This window comes from Triticum urartu, chromosome 3, assembly GCF_003073215.2.
Source record: "Triticum urartu cultivar G1812 chromosome 3, Tu2.1, whole genome shotgun sequence".
NCBI classification, from domain to species: Eukaryota; Viridiplantae; Streptophyta; class Magnoliopsida; order Poales; family Poaceae; genus Triticum; species Triticum urartu.
In genome coordinates, this window is record NC_053024.1 from 214,377,197 (window position 1) to 214,398,814 (window position 21,618).

Genomic DNA, 21,618 nt, shown 5'->3' on the forward strand with positions numbered 1-21,618 from the left:
TGACACGGACATGATGCCAATGTTCATGATCATTCCTAGATATCATCATAACTATGTGCTTTTCTATCAATTGCTTGACAGTAATTTGTTCACTCACCGTAATTTATGCTATCTTGAGAGAAGCCACTAGTGAAACCTATGGCCCCCGGGTCTACTTTACATCATATTATTTCCCCGTCAACTAGCTATTTCTGTCGTCATTTATTTTGCAATCTTTACTGTTCAATCTATACAACAAAAATACCAAAAATATTTATCTTACTATATCTATCAGATCTCACTTTCGCAAGTGACCGTGAAGGGATTGACAACCCCTTTATCGCATTGGTTGCGAGGTTCTTGTTTGTTTGTGCAGGTACTAGGCGACTTGCGTGTAGTCTTCTACTGGATCGATACTTTGGTTCTAAAAAACTGAGGGAAATACTTACGCTACTTTGCTGTATCACCATTTCCTCTTCAAGGGAAAACCAACGCATGCTCAAGAGGTAGCAGTATGATGATAGCGACGATCGAATCTCGGGCAAGTAACATACCGATGAGAAAGGGAATAACGTATGTTGTTATTGCGGTTTGACCGATAAAGATCTTCGTAGAATATGTAGGAACCAATATGAGCATCCAGGTTCCGCTATTGGTTATTGACCGGAGATGTGTCTCAGTCATGTCTACATAGTTCTCGAACCCGTAGGGTCCGCATGCTTAAGGTTGATGACGATTTGTATTATGAGTTATGTGTTTTGGTGACCGAAGTTTGTTCGGAGTCTCAGATGAGATCACGGACATGACAAGGAGTCTCAAAATGGTCGAGAGATAAAGATTCATATATTGGAAGGTAGTATTCGGACATCAAAATGGTTCCGAGTGATTCGGGTGTTTTACCGGAGTACCGGGGGGTTACCGGAACCCCCGGGGAAAGTATTGGGCTTAGATGGGCCTTAGTGGAGAGAGAGGAGGGCCGTAAGGGGTGGCCCCCCATGGCAGTCCGAATTTGACTAGGGGAGGGGGCGGCGCCCCCCTTTCCCTTTCCCTCTCCCTTTCGTTTCCCCCTTTCCAACTCCGGAATAGGAAGGGGGAATCCTACTAAGACTAGGAATCCTAGTAGGACTCCCTCCTTGGTGTGCCCCCTCCTGATTGGCCGCCTCCTCCTCCCCTCCTTTATATACGGGGGTGGGGGCACCCCAAAGGAACATCAATTGTATCTTAGCCATGTGTGGTGCCCCCCTCCACAGTTTACTCCTCCGGTCATAGCGTCGTAGTGCTTAGGCGAAGCCCTGCGCGGATCACATCACCATCACCGTCACCACGCCGTCGTACTGACGAAACTTTCCCTCAACCCTCTGCTGGATCAAGAGTTCGACGGACGTCATCGAGATGAACGTGTGCTGAACTCGAAGGTGCCGTACTTTCGGTACTAAGATCAGTTGGATCGTGAAGACGTTCGACTACATCAACCGCGTTAACCTAACGCTTCCGCTTTAGGTCTACGAGGCTACATGGACACACTCTCCCCCTCTCGGTTCTATGCATCTCCTAGATAGATCTTGCGTGATCGTAGGAATTTTTTTAAAATTGCATGCTATGTTCCCCAACACAGAGTTGTAAATCCGGAGTGGAGCAGGCTGTTGTGCACTTATGCGAAGCGGCAATTTGCAGGATGTCAAATCAGGAAATCATGGAGTTGGTACGATTTACAAAAGAAGTGCCGCCGCCAAGTGAAAACGGTTCGAGTGGGCACGGCTGACTTGCTCGTTTCTATCGGTCCTAGTGAATCGGGAGCAGAGCTGCATGTCGAACAGATTTTTCTAGTGCTATTTTTTACAAGGAGCAACTTTTTGGGTGGAGGAGCTGGAGCTGAGGATTCAGAGAGCTGGATCATTACCGAACAAGCTCTTAGATTAGGTATTAATTAGACAAACTATGTGGCCCATCGATGTGCTGCTTTCTCTCTATTCCACTCTCGTAACATGATATGCCGGATTTCATTGCTTGAAATTATACGAAAAATGGTATGTTTTTGGTTCGGTCAGCTTATTCCGTGGAGTGGAACCGCTAGTATGACATCAAGTTAAAATACTCTAAATGGGACGGGGCGAACCATAGCTAACCCTATTTGGGAGAAGATCTGGAAGTTAGCTTGTCCAGCAAAAGTTAAAAAAATTCTATGGCATACACTACATGGAACACTCCCATGCCGGGTTACGCTCGCTAATAGACATATGAAGGTCACACCCATTTGTCCCACCTGCTCTGTAAGATTAGTAGATATTTTTTCAAGAGTACGCCAAAGGCGTACCTTAGCTTTATAGAAGAGAGAACAAATATTTACAAGAGATTGTATGTTAGATCATCACAAACGACGATCCCACCCAACCACTCCCCTATCCTAGGCGGACTACTCGCAAAAACGTTGGACTCCTTGCACTCCCGCTAACTTCTAGAGGTGTAGCTCCTGAAAGATTAGGTTCACCGCCGCGAGCTCATCGCAAATAGCACCGGATTGAAACACCCTAGCATTCCTTTGCTTCCATAACATCCGACAGATCAACATGACAAATGCGTCAAAGCCCTTCTTGTCCGCAGAGCTAACCTGCTTGTGCGCATTCATCCACCATTGTTGTAGCAAATCATGGTGCAAAGGGCTCAGGTTGGGATCAACTCCAGCTTTGGCAAAGCATTGGTACCAGACCTGTCGCGCGAAGACACATTGAATCATGAGATGATCTACATTGTCCTCCTCCTGGTCACAAAGAAAGCACGTGGATGTCGTGTCCTGCAACCCATGCCTTAGCCTCCGATCCGACGTCCAGATTCGGTTTTGGATAGCAAGCCACATGAAAATTTTATAAGCCAGGGGGGCCCGTTTTTTCCATATGGCGGTTGCGGGTTCAAAACTAATTCCACCGACGCAGAGCATCCGATAAGCCGTCGCCGCAGAATCGTTGCCAGATTCATGCCATGCCCAGATCGCCTTGTCTCCACTGCCAGGAGAAATATGGACGTTCACTAGTGTATCCCAAAGCTTTATAAATTGCATCAGCTCCTCTGTCAATAGATTCTCCGGCAAGTCCTTGAGCCATGCATGCTGGAGCAGACCCGCGCTGGCCAGCCGCGCATTGACAGTCCTCGTCTTGATTTTAGCGACCAGGCCAGGGGCAATCTCAGCGATCATGTAGCCGTGTACCCATCTATCCTTCCAAAACAAAATCCTCGTGCCATCTCCGAGCTCCCACTTCACCAGGCTATTGAACGCGTGCTGGACCTGTTTGTTAGATGTGAGATTCAGTCCTTGCCATGGCCTGCTGTCGTCCAATCTCCGTAGCCATTCCCATCTGAGCCGAAGGGCAAGACCATGTTTACTGAGGTCCAGAATGCCCAGACCACCCAGCTGTTTAGGGCGGCACACTCTCCACCAAGATACCGCGCACTTTCCGCCACTGACTGCATCAGAACCAGCCCAGAAGAACGCTCGACAGCCCTGATCCACTTTCTCGATCGCCCACTTCGGCGCCTCTTCCACAATTAGGTGATGCGTGGGCCGCGCCCTCATCACTTGTTGCACTAGGATCAGCCTTCCCAGACGTGTAACTAGGCCTCTTTGCCACCCTGGTAAGATTTTGAGCGCTCCATCCACCATGCATTGCCATTCGGAACGCGTCAATTGTTTGATCCCCAGTTGTAAACCCAAATATTTGCACGGGAAATGATCAATCTTCCACGGTAGCGCGCTTCTGACCACCTCCTCATCTTGCTCCTCACCCCTGATCAGAATTGCTGAAGATTTGGCAAAATTAACATGCAGTCCCGAGGCCTCTCCAAAGATCAAGAGAGCATTCTTGACAAAAGCAATATATGTCCGGAACGGTCTAATGAATAGCACCACGTCATCAGCGTATAAGGATAATCTTTGCAAGGCCTTGCAACCGTTCAGATTCTCCAAAACTCTGAGCTCATGCGCCTTGCTTATGATCTCCGTGAGTGTGTCCATAGCAATAACGAAGAGCAGTGGAGAGATCGAGTCTCCCTGTCTAAGACCACAAGCATGCATGAATTTGTCAGTCAGACATCCATTCACCATGATCCTCGAGCTGGCTGTAGTGAGCATGGTTGCCAACCAATCAAGCCATCTCTCCAGGAAACCCTTAGCACGAAGCACCTCAAAGAGAAAGGGCCAGGATAGGGAAACAAAAGCACGAGCGATATCCAACTTAAGCAGCACGCCCTTAGCTTTCCTTTGATGCAGTCTTCTTGCCATTTGCCTGACTAGCAAAAAATTGTCATGAAGCTTCCTACCACGAATGAAAGCAGACTGATTAATGCTCACCAGCTCTCCCATCCGCGGGCACACTCTGCTAGCCATCAATTTCGAGGCCAACTTAGGAAAGCAATGCACCAAGCTGATAGGTCTGAAGTCATTGACACGACATGCTTCCGGGTTCTTTGGTATGAGAGTGATAAGCGCCTGATTAAGCCGACCAAAGCCATGGCCATTGTTAAGAACCAGCTTGTGAAGCGCCGCCATGACATCAACTTTGATAATATCCCAAGCCATATGAAAGGGCCAGGATAGGATTAGTAGATATGAAGCATATGCTATTCCGTCCCACCTGCTCTGTACTCTGATCTTTCTGTTTTGTTGTTCTGGTAACATAGTCGCATGCGTTCTGCGTGATCTGTTCTTTGAATCTGCTTTGTAAGAAGGTTTCCTCGTCACTTGTATTATTTGTCCATGTACTTTGATTGGGTTGTTGTTTTATATATAAATCGGCAAAAATGCTACACCTACGTAATACGTAGACCTCCTTTCTAGCTAATCAATCAGCCCGTGTCTCACTATACGTAGCAGCAGTTAAAACTGGCCACATCTTGTACGTAAGCAAATCACCACGTAACATTATGTGGGTGTAGCAAAGCTCATAAATCGGGGTGAGAGCCTGTTTCGAAGAAGACAGATTGACTATACGTTTACATGTCATACGTACGATCACATACAAGAGGAGTAGAAGCGTGCACGTCCCGTCGGGCCGGGTCACGTCGTGCTACAAGCTATTGTTTTCAATGGATCTAGCTTATGAATCGGAGTGCGGCGTTGCAGAGGCCGAGCTCCATTGAGCCCGTTTTGTCAAAAAAAATTCAAAATATAGTTAAAAGTTTCAAAAAATATCAAAAAAAATTATACAAATACATATGCATGTTTGTCAAGTAGGTAAAAAGTTTCATCATGTAATTCAGTTATTTGCGTGCTACACAAAAAGATAAATATCTGACATAAAAACAACAAAGATATAGCCTATATTAATCTGTGTATTTATCTTTTTCATATACACTACATGAAAACATATATGTTTATGAAATTTCATACGTGTATAGTACAAATACACATGTATGTATAGACTTTTTTTCAGATTTTTTCAATGTGTGAAAATAGTATTTTTCGCTGAAAAAAAAATAAAGAGCTATGTGAAGCTCGGTCTCTGCAATGCTTTTTCGTTATGAATCGACACAATCCAACCTATGCTTGAGCAGGGAATATGTGTACACCTCGTGACGTGACAGAGGATAATGCATCGACTCTTGGCCGTGGCGCGCTCTCGTGGCAAGAGGAGGCAGGGCAGCGAACGAAGTGAGCCGGTGGATCATTTCGGATTCGGACGGAAATATACAGGAGTTGCCATGTCACTATTCAGCAGGCGCTACGTGCCATGGATTATGGACCGGAATCGATCGGCGGCTGGTTGGCTTCTATTTGATGCCACGCATGTGTCGCTGCAGTGCAGTGCAACTGTGTAGGCATGCATCTGTGCAAGCCTCGTACTAGTACTCCTAACCTGTATTCCTTCCGTAAAGAAATATACGTAAGAGTTTCTAGATCACTAATCGTGTGATACCGAACAGGTCAAGCTCCTAACGTGTACGGATTACCACATGACTTAATGCGATGTCGATGGTAGAAAGTGCAAACTAATCCCCAAGGCGAGCAGTTACTAGCGAACCGTTACGCAACATAATTCCTACGTTCGCTCTGACTTGTCCACGTGCACATACGGTATACCCTTTTTTTTCTGAAAAAAGGCCGCGGATAGAAAGAAGAAGAAAAAAACTGACCTGCCAAGCTTGCCAGCCACACACACACAAAAGGAGCAGATGTACTACCACGCAACAAGCTCAGCCTCACCGTGTCGGCCGGAACGATAACGTCTCATGCGGCAGCACGTACGTACGACTCGATCGCACCGGCAAGAAGACTAGAATAGTCGTTGCATCTCAAGCTCTAGACTAGATTTGTCAGAAACAATGCTGGTGTACGTATGTCTTGTCAGAGAGCGGACAAGTAAAACCGAGCGAGTAAACAGAATCGCGATGGAGACTGGTCTCGAAGTAACTTATGTGTCTCGGGCGAGTGACGCACGACGTTGTCTGAGAGGGCCGTGTAGACGTTGTCCGCACCTCCTAAGTCTTCCGACCGCCGCCCATGTCTTCCGGGCCGTCGGCTCCCTCGCGCTCGGTGTCGCCGCTGGCCTCTGCCTCCTCCCAGGCCACCCTGTTCTCCGAACACCCGGCGCGCCGCCCGGCGGCCGCCTTCTGCTACCTGTCGCGGTTCCCTGAGGTCATCGCCGCGGAGCGCGCCCTCCTTGTCACCGTGGCCGGCTGTCGTTCGGGCGTGTCCGGTGACGAGGTCGCTGCCGTCCTTCGCTCCCAGTTCGGGCTCGCCGAGGCTGACTTCTCGGTCTACAAGCACGCATCAGAGGATTTCCTGGTCAGGTTCCCCGACCCCGCGGCGCGCCGTCGTGTTGCTCTCGCTGGCCGCGTGCGCACACGCCGTTTTCGCCTCATTTTTCATCCTTGGGGCCGCACGGCCGGTTCCGAGCCGGTGACCGCGCGCTTCCTCGTCTTCCTCGAGCTCTATGGCATCCCCAATCACGCCTGGCTGCGGTCCTCCGCCGAGACCCTCCTCTCGCCCTTCTGCAAGGTGGAGAACCTTCGCCCCCGAGACGTGAAACATGTCCGACATGTCCGTCTTCAAGTTCACCGCCTGGACGCTCAACCCCGACGCCATCCCGCGCACCGCCGAGCTCCTCCTCCCCGACGAGGATGCGGTGCTGCCTGATGCTGACCCGGACCGCGCGGAGCGCCTCGCCCTGGGGCTGGCCCGGTTCCCTGTTCGCATTCACGTCACGGAATGCGTCGACTTCCGCCGGCCGCCGCTGCCATCGCCCCAGCCGCCGGAGTCCGATGACCTCGACCATGCGCCGGACTCCCCACCGCTCCCCCCAAGCTGGCCGCAGCACCACGTGTTCCCCCCGGCTTGCTGCAGCGCGGCTCGCCCGTCGGGTGATGGTTGTGGCCGCCGACGACGACGACGCCGTGCGCATGCGCCCCCGCCATGCCGGTTCTGGGTTGGCATCCTCGGGGCCCACCCCGGTGCCGTGGCCGACGTCACGCGGGTCTTCGCCCGCCTGCGATTGGGCGCGCCCGCTGTCCCTGCATCACCTCTGGCCCACCATGACTCGCAGACTGCGCGTGTCCCGCCGCCAGCTGTCGAGCCTGTGTTGGCCCCCCTGGTGCCTCGGCCCGCCTCGGGTTTGAACGGCGTGGACGACCCAGTCCCCCCCCCCCCCCGTGGTCGTTGCCTATCCCCCAGCGCGGACCACGCGACCCCGCCCATGCTCCCTGATCCTGTGGCCCCACCCCTGCATGTCGTCCCTGCCACGGCGGATGCGCCTGCACCGTTTCTTGTGCCTTCCGCCCAACGGGCAGCTGCCGACACACATGCAGGCGTATCTTCACCTGGCCCCACCTGCGATCTGGTCGCGGCCTCGGATCCGTTGCTCGGCCAACCGACGAACTCGCTTATCCCGGTGACCGAGCCCGACGCATTCCCTGCTCCAGCTGCAGATTCTCCTGGCCCCTCACATGCCGACAACGCCGCCTCGGCGGGCCCCGCGGATCCCCCGCGCGCCCCGATCGCCTCATTGGCTGCATGTGGCCCGCCCCCAGATGTCTCTCCCATGCACGACCGTTCGCCTGCCTTGGATCCCAGTTGCGCGTCGGCCTCCCTCTCGTCACCTGGTGCCGCATCCTCTGTCGCCGTGCATGCCACTGCAGACAGCAGCTCCAACTCCCTGGCTGTGTTCGTGGACGTGATCTCCGTCCGCTCCCAGCCCATCCTCACGGCGCCACCGCGCCGCCGTCGCCGCGAGCTGCCCGCGAACTTTACCCCCCGTCGGAGTTTCCAGATTGCCAAGGCTGACCAGGGCCTTGACTCAGAGATGAAAGCCAAACGGGTTCTTCTTCGCCGCCTGGGGCTGATCAAGGATGACAGCGCGCCCATCCCGCGGGACACACTCGACAAATACGCTCACCTGTTCGAGAAACCTTTGGCGGAGGATGTGCTCGAGGCGTTTGCGGATTTCTTTGGTTGGAACCTCCCTGGACGTGCATTGGAGGAGGCCTCGTGCACCCGCGCAGCGCCTCGCCTAGTCGAGGCTTAGCATAGATAGCTTGCCCCATGTCTCCCAAGGCCCCCCCCCCATTTTTCTTTAATGGATTGCAACCCCAAAATCATTTTTTGGAATGTCCGCGGCCTCAACTCCAGGGCCAAATGGACGGCCGTCCGCAGTGTGATTTCCGCTGCCGCCCCCTCTATCGTGTGCTTGCAGGAGACTAAGCTTGCACATGTCTCGGATTCGATTGTTCTCGATACCCTCGGCTCTCTCTATGAGGACTTCTTCTTCCTTCCCGCCGTGGGCACTCGCGGTGGCGTGCTCCTTGCATGGCGCAGATCCCACGTCTCCCTTTCTAATCCCCTCATTGGCGAGCACCATATTACCGCCCTGGTCACCCCTGTTGATGGCACCGGCCATTGGTGGCTCACAGGTGTCTACGGCCCTCAAGACGACGAGGCCAAGCTAGAATTTCTTGCCGACCTCCAGGAGGTGCGCGAGGCGCGCATCGGGCCTTGGCTCCTCGGCGGCGACTTCAATATGATTGCTTCGGCCGCTGACAAGAATACCCCGACCCTGAACCACCGTGTAATGAGTAGATTCCGGCGCTTCATTGCCGATGAGGAGCTCCGCGACATGTACATGCACGGTCGCCGCTACACTTGGTCCAGTGAACGTGATACGCCTACCCTCGTGCGGAATGACCGGATTCTTTGCATGTCCGGATGGGAGATCGCCCACCTGCATTGCCTCTTGCACTGCCTCTCTTCCGCGGCGTCCGACCACTTCCCGTTGGTTGTTGATTGCGCCGCTCGCCCCACCGCGGCGCGCCGTTTCCACTTCGAGAGTTTCTAGCCGAAGCTCGAAGGATTCCATGACACGGTCTCGGAGGCCTGGAATTCGACCGCCCCGGAGACAGACCCCTTCCGACGCCTGGTGGCTCGCCTTAAGGCCACGGCGCGGCACCTTCAGCGCTGGAGCGCGCTTACTATTGGTGGCGTCTCTTTGCAGTTGCTAGTCGCGCATGAGTTGATTGCCCGCCTCGACGCCGCACAGGATTTCCGGCCGCTTTCCCCGTCCGAGACGTGGCTCAGGTGCAAGCTCAAAGGCGCATACCTAGGGTTGGCTTCCCTCGAGTGATCCATCAAGCGCCAGCGATCACGCATATCTTGGCTCCGCAACTCCCCACTCTCCTACCTCAGTGTTCATGCCTCGTGCCGGAAGCAGCGCACACTGATCTCCTCCCTCCGCGTCGACGGCCATCTGGTCACCGAGCACGCCGCCATGGCCGAGGCGGCCTTCGACTACTTCTCCGGTGTCCTTGGCTCATCGAATGAGCGCGCCTTCTCCCTGGACCAGTCCCTCCTGCACGCGGCAACTTTCGACCTATCTGACCTGGAAGAGCCTTTCTCTGAGGAGGAGATTTGGCGGGCCGTTAAAATCTTACCGACCGGAAAGGCTCCCGGCCCGGATGGATTCATGGCCGAGTTCCTTTGTGCCTGTTGGGGCATCATCAAGCGCGACATCTGCGAGGCTTTCGACAAGCTGTACACCGCCAATGGGCGTGGGTTCCAAAAACTAAATGAAGCGCTCCTCACCCTTCTGCCCAAGCGGCCGGACGCCGCTGCCTTATCCGACTACCGCCCCATAAGCCTCATCCACCTCATTGCAAAGCTATTTGCAAAGGTGTTGTCCCTGCGGCTCGCCCCTCGGCTTGGGGCCATGGTTTCGACGAACCAGAGTGCTTTCATCGCCGGCAGATGCATCCATGACAACTTCCTGCTTGTCCAGCAGACTGCGCGTCTCCTCCACGATCTCAAGGTGCCCCGCATGCTTCTGGAGCTTGACATCGCGCGTGCCTTCGACAATGTCTCGTGGCCCTTTCTCCTCGAGACCCTTCAACACCTTGGGTTCGGCCAACGCTGGTGCGACTGGATCTCGATACGTCTATCCACCGCCTCCACTCGTGTCATGCTCAACGACCACCCGGGCCCCCTGATCGATCATGCCTGTGGCCTCCGTCAAGGCAACCCGGTGTCCCCGATGCTTTTCACCCTCGTCATCGACGTCCTCAACTCTATGCTCATCCGGGCCGTCGAGCTTGGCCTCATCCAGCGGCTAACCATGCGGCACACGGCTTCCAGGATCTCCCTCTACGCCGACGACGTCGTCATCTTTTGACGCCCTGACCATCATGACATCTCGGCCGTCCGCAAGCTTCTTTGGGTCTTTGGGGTTGCCTCTGGGTTGCAGACTAACTACCGCAAAGTGCTCGGCCACCCCCATCCAATGCAACGACGAGGACATCCCGACTACCGCTTCCGAGATGCAATGCCCGGTGAAGCAATTCCCAATCCAATATTTGGGACTCCCCTTGTCCATCCGCAAGCCGTCTACTACGAGCCTCATGCCGATCGTCCACAAGCTAGAGCGCAAGCTCTCCACTTAGCGGGCCTCGCTCCTCTCCCTTGGTGACTGGCTCGCCCTTTTCCGTCATGTCTTAAGTGCTATCCCCACGCACTTCCTTACCGCCACCGCCTTCAACTCCTCCATCCTCAAGATGGCCAACCGCATCATCCGCAGCTTTCTTTGGGCGGGAAGTAAAGATGCCTCTGGTGGACCATGCTCGGTCAATTGGCAGAGAGTGTGCCGCCCTCTCTCCCTTGGCGGCCTCGGCGTCCGTGATCTGTAGCGCGCTGGCATTGCGCCGCGAACCCGTTGGCTATGGCTCAAGTACACCGACCCGACGCGACCATGGAGCCACCTGCACATCCCTCATGACCCCGCAGTCGCCGCCATCTTCCGTGCTTCTACGACCTGGACGCTTGGCGACGGCCACACTTGCATGTTCTGGAACGATCACTGGATCAATGGCAGATCCGTCGCCGAGATTGCGCCGCTCGTCCTCGCGCGCGTGACCCGGAGGCGGCGCAAGGCCCGCACCGTCCATGATGGACTTCTTCAACGCTCCTGGGTCCGCGACATCCAGGGCGCTTTGGGACCCGCCGCTCTGGTCCAATACGTCGACCTCTGGCGCTGCGTGCGTCACGTCGCCCTCTCGGATTCGCCTGACTCTCTGCGATGGCGCTGGACCTCCTCCTCCATCTACTCGGCAAGCTCCTGCTACCAGGCGCTCTTCCATGGTGCCTGCAAGGACCCACATTGGCAGCTAACTTGGAAACCGTGGGCTCCTCTTCACGTGAAATTCTTCATCTGGCTGGCTCTACAAGACCGTTGCTGGACAGCCGAGCGTCTCGCTAGACATGGCCTACCACACGAGGACCTCTGCGCCTTCTGTGACCAAGAGAAGGAGACCATGCAACACCTCCTCGCAGGCTGCTCTTTCTCGCGACAAATCTGGCACGAGATCCTAAGCTGGTTTCGCTCCACGGCTGACATCCCGGACTGCGACACTGACTTCTACACTTAGTGGGAGACGTTCTGCAACCGCTCACCTTCCCCGGCTCGCAAGGGCATGGCTTCCCTGATCATCCTTACCGCGTGGTGGATCTGGAAACACCGAAACGCTTGCATATTTGTTGGCGAGCAGCCCTCCACCTCCTGGCTCTCCGACATCATCAGAGATGGGCGCGCATATGGGCCAAGGCTGGCGCCACTGGACTGCACAACATAATCCCCGAGAGATAGCTTTGTAGGCTAGTGGGGCTGAGCACCCGCAGGTCTGTTCTACTTCTAGTTCACTTCCATGCCCCCGTGTGTACATGGCTTAGTGAGCCTATGTAATCCCTTGTTGTTTGACTCTTCTTCTATCAATGCAAAGATACGCATCCTCTGCGTATTCGCGAAAAAAAGAAAAGTAACACTAATGTGGACGGGCTTTTTACCCTGATTCCTTCTTTATAATATAATACGCACACTCATGCATATTCAAGAAAAAAAAAATGACGCACGACAAGTAACATAAGATTGCTTGCAAAGATCTGCCGTGCGGGCGCGGGCGCGGGCTGCATCTCAGGGAGGCGCCACCTTAAGCTCGCTTGGCGACTGCATTAACGGGGAAGGGAGAAGAAAATACTTGGCAACCTTGTTCCGTCGGCTGGGCTTATCCGACCACCAGCAGCCAGCACCAGCAGGGCCCGGAGCAGTGGGGCCTAGCCGGCCGGCAAAGGTCATCTCGAGACCAGCCACAAGCCTTCGTGGCCCAACGAAAGTGGGCGTTTGGATGGGTACGGACGTGCACTAATTTTTATCCACATTTCCTAAACATTAGTTGCCTGAATTTTGTTTTCCAAGCAGTCGATTTCTCACACATATAGGCCCCTGAGTCCTCGCGGGGTGATGCAAAACCTCACCAAAGAGGGGAAACGACCTGGCTCAGCGAAACGTCGACGATGGAGCCGTGGAAGAGAAGCAGACAACACGGAACCTACGTCATAGCGTGCGCGGAATGCTGCAACATGCATGACAAGAAGGGGATTAAAAATGGTCGTATCGATCGTGAACGTTGACATGTCCGGATAAGATCTCACCGTACAGTGGAGCAACTTGTCGGCTCGTCGCCGTCAGGACGGCAAGGCCGGGCGCCGGCTGGTCGCCTCGTGCACCAACCGCCGCCAGCTCTTGAGGCCCTCAAGGGCTGATTTTAACACAAATGGCCGTGACCTCGGTTGGAGTCTTATCCGTCTACTCACGCCCGATCGTGCTTATCTGGGCGCCAAATCGACTGCGTGCTCGGTCCTCATCATTGCCACACAGTAACCGATCTCTTAACTAGTCCAACGGGTAGCGATCTGGAACTTGGGATTCTGGATAGGCGCCAGCGAAAAAGCTCAGCCCGTCCCAGTACTAACTTGCATCTGACGTGGCGCCTTGCATGACGCGTCATCGCAGCAGAAACATCCCAGCTGGAACCTGTTAGTTAAACCCTGAACCGATCGTAGTTGAGCCGGTTTCCCCGGTTCTTTAGCTTTGCTTTGCATGTAATAAGGTGCATGGCCGTGGTTTGTGCGTGCCGTGCGCGAGTAGGAGTAGGAGGTGACCGCGGTGAGCACGCCCTCTTCGTGAACGTGGGATGGCACGTTCGAAGGAACGGGGTTGTGGCGTGCAAATCGGTCGGGACAGTTGTTGCCTTACTGAATAAGAGGAAGAGAAAACGGGAAAAGCAGCAAGTTGTGCGCTGCGCAAAACCACTGTCTCTTGTGAGTTCATCGAGAGCGAGAGAAAGAGAGAGAGAGGGAACGAGCGCGGCGGCTGCCTGACAATTGGTATCAGAGCCACCGTCGACGAGGGACCATGGCGGGCAGCAGAGAGGCCGCCGCCGATGAGGCTGTAGCCACAGCTGCCCAGGCACACGGCGGGGAGGCAACGCCACAGGCGCGCACTGAGACGCGGGGCCGGAGCCGCGGGCGCAGTCGCGTCAGGAGGAACGCGGGCGAGGTGGTCGTCCACGAGCGCGTGATCCGGGAGGCCGCCGGTCACGGCGACACGATCGTCTACCCTACCCTGACCTCCACGAACTACATCGAGTGGACGTTGGTCACGCAGATCAACCTGCGGCGCAGGGCCTCTGGGAGGCCATGCTTGGCGAAGGTATGGTCACTGACCGTGAGGACATGGCGGCGCTCGCCGCGTTGATCCGGGTTGTGCCCCCGGAGATGCACGGCGTTCTCGCCGTCAAGAACTCCGCCTACGAGGCCTGGGAGGCTGTGCGCACGATGCGGATGGGCGTCACCCGCGTCCGAGAGGCCACGGCGCAGCGTCTCTGGTCTGACTTCGAGCAGATCACGTTCAGGGACGGAGAAACCCTGGACGGGTTCGCCATGCGCATCACCACCCTCGTCAACAATCTTCGGTCGCTGGGCGACAACGTGGAGGAGGTGCGTGTGGTGCAGAAGTTTCTGCGTGTCGTGCCGGCCCGATACACGCAGATCGCCTGCGCCATCGAGACCCTCCTCGACCTCAGGAACCTGACAGTGGAGGAGCTCGTCGGCCGCCTCCGCTCCATCGAAGAATGCTACGGCGTCGACGCAAAAGGCCACGGCGAGCAGCTCCTGCTCACGGAACAGGAGTGGAACGCCCGAAAGGGCCACCTGGAGCAGGGGCAAGGCTCATCGGGCGGCGGTCAACGTCAGGGCAAGCCGCAGGAAGGCGGCAACGGACAGCGCCGGGGGCGCGACATGACGAAGGTGAAATGCTACAACTGTAACAAGCTCGGGCATTTCTCCAGGGACTGCAAGGAACCACGACGGGAGCGAAAGGGCCAGGGCCAGCCGACGTCGGCGCAGCCACCGACGGCCCAACCACAGCTCCAACCGAGGGCGAACCTTGCCAGGATCGACGACGACGACGCGGGGCTCCTGCTGGCGAGGGCCTGCACCCTCCACGAGTGGGGACCCGCACTGCTGATGGCCACGGTGCAGCTGCCGGACGCGGCTCAGGCGGCGCACGGTGACGCCCCGACGAGCGGGCGGGCTACGGGCGCGCCCACAAGCGTGACGCTGGTCGAGGACCAGGCCTTCCTTTCCAGGGAGGCCCACGCCGACGACGTCTGGTTCCTCGACACAGGAGCCAGCAACCACATGACCGGCGTCAAGGGCGTGTTCTCCGAGCTCGACACCGGCATTGCGGGCACAGTCAAGTTTGGGGATGGATCCGTCGTGGAGATCCAAGGACGCGGCACGATCATCTTCGCATGCCGCAACGGTGAGCATCGAGCCCTGACTGATGTGTATTACATACCCCGCCTCCGCAGCAACATCATCAGCCTCGGCCAGCTCGACGAGAACGGCTGCCAGGTCCTCATCGAGCATGGCGTTCTGTGCCTGCGCGACCAGCAGCAGCGACTCCTCATCCGAGTCGAACGCGCCCGGAACCGCCTGTATGTGGTCACCCTCGACGCCACCCAGCCGGTCTGCCTCGCCGCGCATGCCGGGGAGCATGCCTGGAGATGGCATGAACACTTCGGGCATCTCAACTTCGACGCGCTCCGAAGGCTCTCGTGGCACGACATGGTGCGGGGTCTGCCGGTGATCGAGCACGCCCAGCAGCTCTGCGACAGCTGCTTGGCGGGGAAGCAAAGGAGGGCTCTATTCCCGCAAGCGGCGAAGTGGCGAGCAGATGACCCGCTGGACCTGGTCCACGGTGATCTGTGCGGCCCGATAGCGCCGGCCACGGCCGGGGGCAAGCGCTACTTCCTCCTTCTCGTCGATGATCTGAGCCGCTACATGTGGCTCACGCTCCTCACCACTAAAGACGAAGCCGCGATGGCGATCAAGCACTTCAAGGCCGGAGCTGAGGTGGAAACTGGGCGGAAGCTGCGCCTGCTCCGCACGGACCGTGGAGGGGAGTTCACGTCCGCCACGTTCACCACGTTCTGCGCCGAGGAGGGCATGGGGCGCCAGCTGACGGCGCCCTACTCACCGCAACAAAATGGGGTGGTGGAGCGGCGTAATCAGACGATCGTCGCCGCCGCGAGGAGCTTGATGAAGGCGAGGGGGGTTCCGGCGCGGTTTTGGGGGGAGGCGGTCACCACCGCCGTGTACCTCCTCAACAGATCACCGACGAAGAGCGTCGACGGCAGGACACCCTACGAGGTATGGCACAGTCACAAGCCCGATGTGAGCCACTTACATGTGTTCGGCTGTGTCGCCCATGTCAAGGTGGTGAAACCCCATGCCGCGAAGTTGGATGATCGGAGCACGCCGATGATCCTCCTCGGGTACGAACCAGGGACGGCGGCGTACCGCGTCTACGACCCAGCCCGCAACTGTGTGCACGTCTCTCGCGACGTGATTTTCGACGAGGGCGCATGGTGGGACTGGGAGGCGAACGATGCGGCACCAGCAGGAGTGGAGTTCATCGTCGACACTTTCTCCTACACCGTGATGCGTACGACGTCGCGTCCTCTAGCGAACACAGAACCTGACGATGCCACAGCGTCACTGAAGAAGAACGCCGCGGCAGACTCTGAGGCGCCACAGGAGGAGAGCACGGGCGGCACGGGCTCCCCCGGCCCGCAACGCGCCACCCCTACAAGTCCAGTCGCCGCGGCCGAGCCCGCCGGCGACACTGAAGAGCACTATGAAGAGCCACAACACCAACAACATCGCATGACGACTCGCGCCCGCGACGGGATCGTGCAGCCGAACCGGCAGTACGAGGACTACGTCATGCTGGCCCACGAGGACGAGCTCTATCTTGGCGAGATCGACGAGCCCAGGACCTTTGCAGAAGCAGAGGAAGAAGGAACATGGCGCCGCGCCATGGACGAGGAGATGGCATCGATCATCGCCAACAAGACCTGGCGGCTCACTGAGCTGCCTGCAGGCCACAAGGCCATTGGGCTCAAGTGGGTGTATAAGCTCAAGCACGACGCCAGCGGCAACGTCCAGAAGCACAAGGCGCGCTTGGTGGCCAAGGGGGTCGTCCAGAAGCAGGGCGTCGACTTTGAGGAGGTGTTCGCTCCCGTGGCACGCCTCGAATCCGTTCGCCTACTAGTCGCCCTCGCCGCGCACGAGGGCTGGCGTGTCCACCACATGGACGTGAAGAGCGCCTCCCTCAACGGCGATCTGAAGGAGGAAGTGTACGTGACGCAGCCACCGGGCTACGCCATCGACGGGGAAGAACACAAGGTGCTCCGTCTGGACAAAGCTCTGTACGGTCTGCGACAAGCTCCGCAGGCGTGGAACGCCAAGCTGGACCGCTGCCTCCTCGGACTCGGGTTCACCAGGAGCCCGTCGGAGCATGCAGTCTATGGACGCGGGAACAGAACAGCACGCCTGCTCGTCGGCGTGTACGTGGACGACCTCATCATCACAGGGAACAACGACGACGAGATCAGCAAGTTCAAGGAGGAGATGCAGAAGCAATTTCGCATGAACGACCTGGGCTTATTGAGCTTCTACCTTGGCATCGAGGTAAAGCAGACGGCGAACGGCATCTCCCTCAACCAGGCAGCGTACGCCGGCAAGATCATCGAGAAGGCTGGCCTGGTGGGGTGCAACCCTGCTCATACCCCCATGGAAGCTTGCTTCAAGCTCAGCAGGGTGAGCTCTGCACTAGCCACGGATGAGACGGCGTACCGGAGCGTCGTTGGTGCACTTCGCTACCTGGTGCACACGCGCCCAGACATAGCGTACTCTGTCGGCTATGTGAGCCGGTTCATGGAGGCCCCGACGACGGAGCACCTCGCCGCCGTCAAACAAATCATCAGGTACGTAGCCGGGACACAGCACTACGGCTACTTCTACGCCAGAGGGGCGGCCGAGGCAACTCTGGTGGGCTTCAGCGACAGCGACATGGCTGGCGACGTCGACACCCGCAAGAGCACGACCGGCGTCCTCTTCTTCCTCGGCCGGAGTCTGATCAGCTGGCAATCACACAAGCAGCGAGTGGTGGCCCTGTCCACCTGCGAAGCAGAGTACATCACCGCCGCAACGGCGGCCTGCCAGGGCGTGTGGCTCGCGCGGCTGCTCGGTGACATGAAAAACGAAGAGGCCGAACATGTCATGCTAAAGATCGACAACAAGGCAGCTATCTCCCTCAGCAAGAACCCCGTCTTCCATGATCACAGTAAGCACATCGACACAAGGTTTCACTTCCTGCGCGAATGTGTTGAAGACGGGCGTGTTGAGGTTGAGTTCATCGGCACCAGTGGACAGCTCGCCGACATCCTGACGAAGGCACTCGAGCGTGTCAAGTTTCACGAACTCCGAGAAGAAATTGGTGTGGTTCAAATCCAGTAGTGGTTCAGGGTTGTGACGCCCCCGATTCAATCGTACACTAATCATACATGCAAACATGTACGATCAAGATCAGGGACTCACGGAAAGATATCACAACACAACTCTACAAATAAAGTAAGTCATACAAGCATCATATTACAAGCCAGGGGCCTCGAGGGCTCGAATACAAGAGCTCGATCATAGACGAGTCAGCGGAAGCAACAATATCTGAGTACAGACATAAGTTAAACAAGTTTGCCTTAAGAAGGCTAGCACAAACTGGGATACAGATCGAAAGAGGTGCAGGCCTCCTGCCTGGGATCCTCCTAAACAACTCCTGGTCGTCGTCAGCGGGCAGCACGTAGTAGTAGGCACCTCCAGTGTAGTAGGAGTTGTCGTCGACGGTGGCGTCTGGCTCCTGGTCTCGAACATCTGGTTGCGACAACCAGGTAGAAGGGATAGAGGGAAAGGAAGGAGAAAGCAACCGTGAGTACTCATCCAAAGTACTCGCAAGCAAGGAGCTACACTACATATGCATGGGTAAATGTGTAAAGGGCCATATCGATGGACCGAACTGCAGAAAGCCAGAATAAGAGGGGGATAGCTAATCCTGTCGAAGACTACGCTTCTGGCCACCTCCATCTTGCAGCATGTAGAAGAGAATAGACTGAAGTCCTCCAAGTAGCATCGCATAGCATAACCCTAACCGATGATCCTCCCCTCGTCGCCCTGTGAGAGAGCGATCACCGGTTGTATCTGGCACTTGGAAGGGTGTGTTTTATTAAGTATCCGGTTCTAGTTATCATAAGGTCAAGGTACAACTCCAAGTCGTCCTGTTACCGAAGATCACGGCTATTCGAATAGATTAACTTCCCTGCAGGGGTGCACCACATAAACCCAACACGCTCGATCCCATTTGGCCGGACACACTTTTCCTGGGTCATGCCCGGCCTCGGAAGATCAACACGTCGCAGCCCTACCTAGGCACAACAGATAGGTCAGCACGCCGGTCTAAATCCTATGGTGCAGGGGTAACTGACGTGCGCCACTCAGTCGCTGACGTCACAAAGGCTTCGGCTGATACCACGACGTCGAGTGCCCATAGCTGTCCCCGCGTAGATGGTTAGTGCGTATAAGCGAGTGGCCAGACTCAGATCAAATACCAAGATCTCGTTAAACGTGTTAAGTATCCGCGAACGCCGACCAGGGCCAGGCCCACCTCTCTCCTAGGTGGTCTCAACCTGCCCTGTCGCTCCGCCTCAAAGTAACAGTCGGGGGCCGTCGGGAACCCAGGCCCACCTCTACCGGGATGGAGCCACCTGCCCCTTCAGCCCCCATCTCCGAATAGTATCACAGGTAAGGTAACTGTGTAAAGTATATTGTATATGCCCGTGGTCACCTCCCGAAGTGATCACGGCCCAGTGGTATAGCATGGCAGACGGACAAGAGTGTAGGCCACTGATGAAACACTAGCATCCCATACTAAGCATGTAGGATTGCAGGTAAGGTAACAACAGTAGTTACAAGGATAGGCTATGCATCAAGATAGGAATAACGGAAAGCAGTATCATGCTACACTACTCTAATGCAAGCAGTATAGAAGAGAGTAGGCGATATCTGGTGATCAAAGGGGGGGGCTTGCCTGGTGCTCTGGCAAGAGAGAGGGGTCGTCAACCACCGTAAGTCGTACTGTGGGTAGCCAGCCGGCCGTCGGTCCTCGGTGTCTATCGAGAGAAGAGGGGGGAGAAACAATAAATATATAAGCAGCATATGCCATAGTGATGCATGACATGACAAGTAACGACGTTAGGAGGCCCCCTAACGCGGTAGTAGTGATACCGGTGAAGGGGGATAACATCCGGGAAAGTATCCCCGGTGTTTTCGTGTTTTCGGGCAAAAGGAGCCGGAGGGGGAAAGTTGCGAGTTTGACATGTAGGGGTGCCGTGGCGGACGAACGGGCTGCGTATCCGGGTTCGTCTCATCATTCTGAGCAACTTTCATGTACAAAGTTTTTCGATCCGAGCTACGGTTTATTTTAAAATGATTTTCTGAAGTTTTATTAATTTTCGGAATTAATTATTTAATTTAACATTATCCAGAATAGTAAAAGATGACGTCAGCATGACATCATGCTGACATCAGCAGTCAACTGAGTAGTTGACTCGGTCAACTATGTGTGGGTCCCGCATGTCATTGATTGTTTAGCCTAATTAGTGTTTAACTAATCTAAGTACTGTTTATTTAAACTAATTAGTTAATTAGGTTAATCTAATTATGATTAATTAGCTTAATTAATTCATTAATTTAATTATTATTGTTTATTTAATTATTTTATTTTTTAATTCCTTTTTTATTAAAACATTCTGGGGGCAGGGCCCCACATGTCATAGGCCTGGGGAGGCCTTAGCGGGCACGCGGTTATCGGGCATAGCCCGAACGGTTGCTGCGGGCACGACCGCAGCCCGAGCAACGACCAAGGCGAGGGGACGGCACGGCGCGGTTGCTCGCCGGAGGGGGACGCCGGCGGGATGGCAGCGGCGGGCACTGGCCAACACGCAGTGGCACGCGGGGACGGGAGGCAAGCGGGGAAGGGCGCGCAGGCGAGCACGAGGCCACAGCGCGGGGTGGCAGAGGCGAGGCCAAGAGGGCGCGGGCCGGCGCGGGGGCACGCGCAAGCACGGCCAGGGCGCGGCCGCATCGGGTCAGAGGACGCGCGAGCGGTGCGGCGGGCAAGCAGGGGAGCAAGACCACGGGCGGGGCGGGAAGCCAGCCGCGGCGAGCATGCGTCGGGCGCGGCCGGGTCGCGCGGTGCACGCGACGGAGTGCGGGACAGAGAGGAGGGGAGGGGCGAGGCGGAGCTCACATCGAGGAGCAGGGACGGGGGAGTGGGAGTCGTGGAGGAGGACGGGGACGACGACGTCGGAGTGGATGCAGGCCGTCGAGGGAGGAAGACGGGGTCGGGAAGGCGACGGGAGACGTGGGGTGTCGACGGCCCAGTCCAGATCCACGCAGGACGGCGGCTTTGAGGAGGATGGCGCTGGCGACGGCGGGAGACGTGGGGCAGTGCGGCGGCGGCGACGGCGAGGCAGAACCGGGCGGCGTCGGGGTTCGACGCCGAGGGCGGAGGCGCCATGGTGCGCGACGGCAGCGGGGGGGTGTCGAGCGGCGTCGGGGCGCCTTTTCCCCCGATCCAGATCGGGGGGAGCGAGGGGGGGCGAGCGGGGTGGGGCGAGTGGGGGTCTCGTCCCCGATCCAGATTGGATCGTGGGAAGGAGGCGAGGAGGAGTGGTGGTGGATCGGGCTAGGGTTTCCGGTTGCGAGGGGATAAGGGAGTGAGTGGGGGGGCCGGGCCAAGTGGGCCGGCTGGGCGGCCTGGCTAGCCCCGTGGCCAGCTGGGCCGAGGCCCAGCGAGGGGTGGGGCTTTTATTTTTCTTTTGTTGTTGTTTTCTCATTTTCTTTCTGTTTTATTTTAGTTGCACTATATTTTTGGTTTA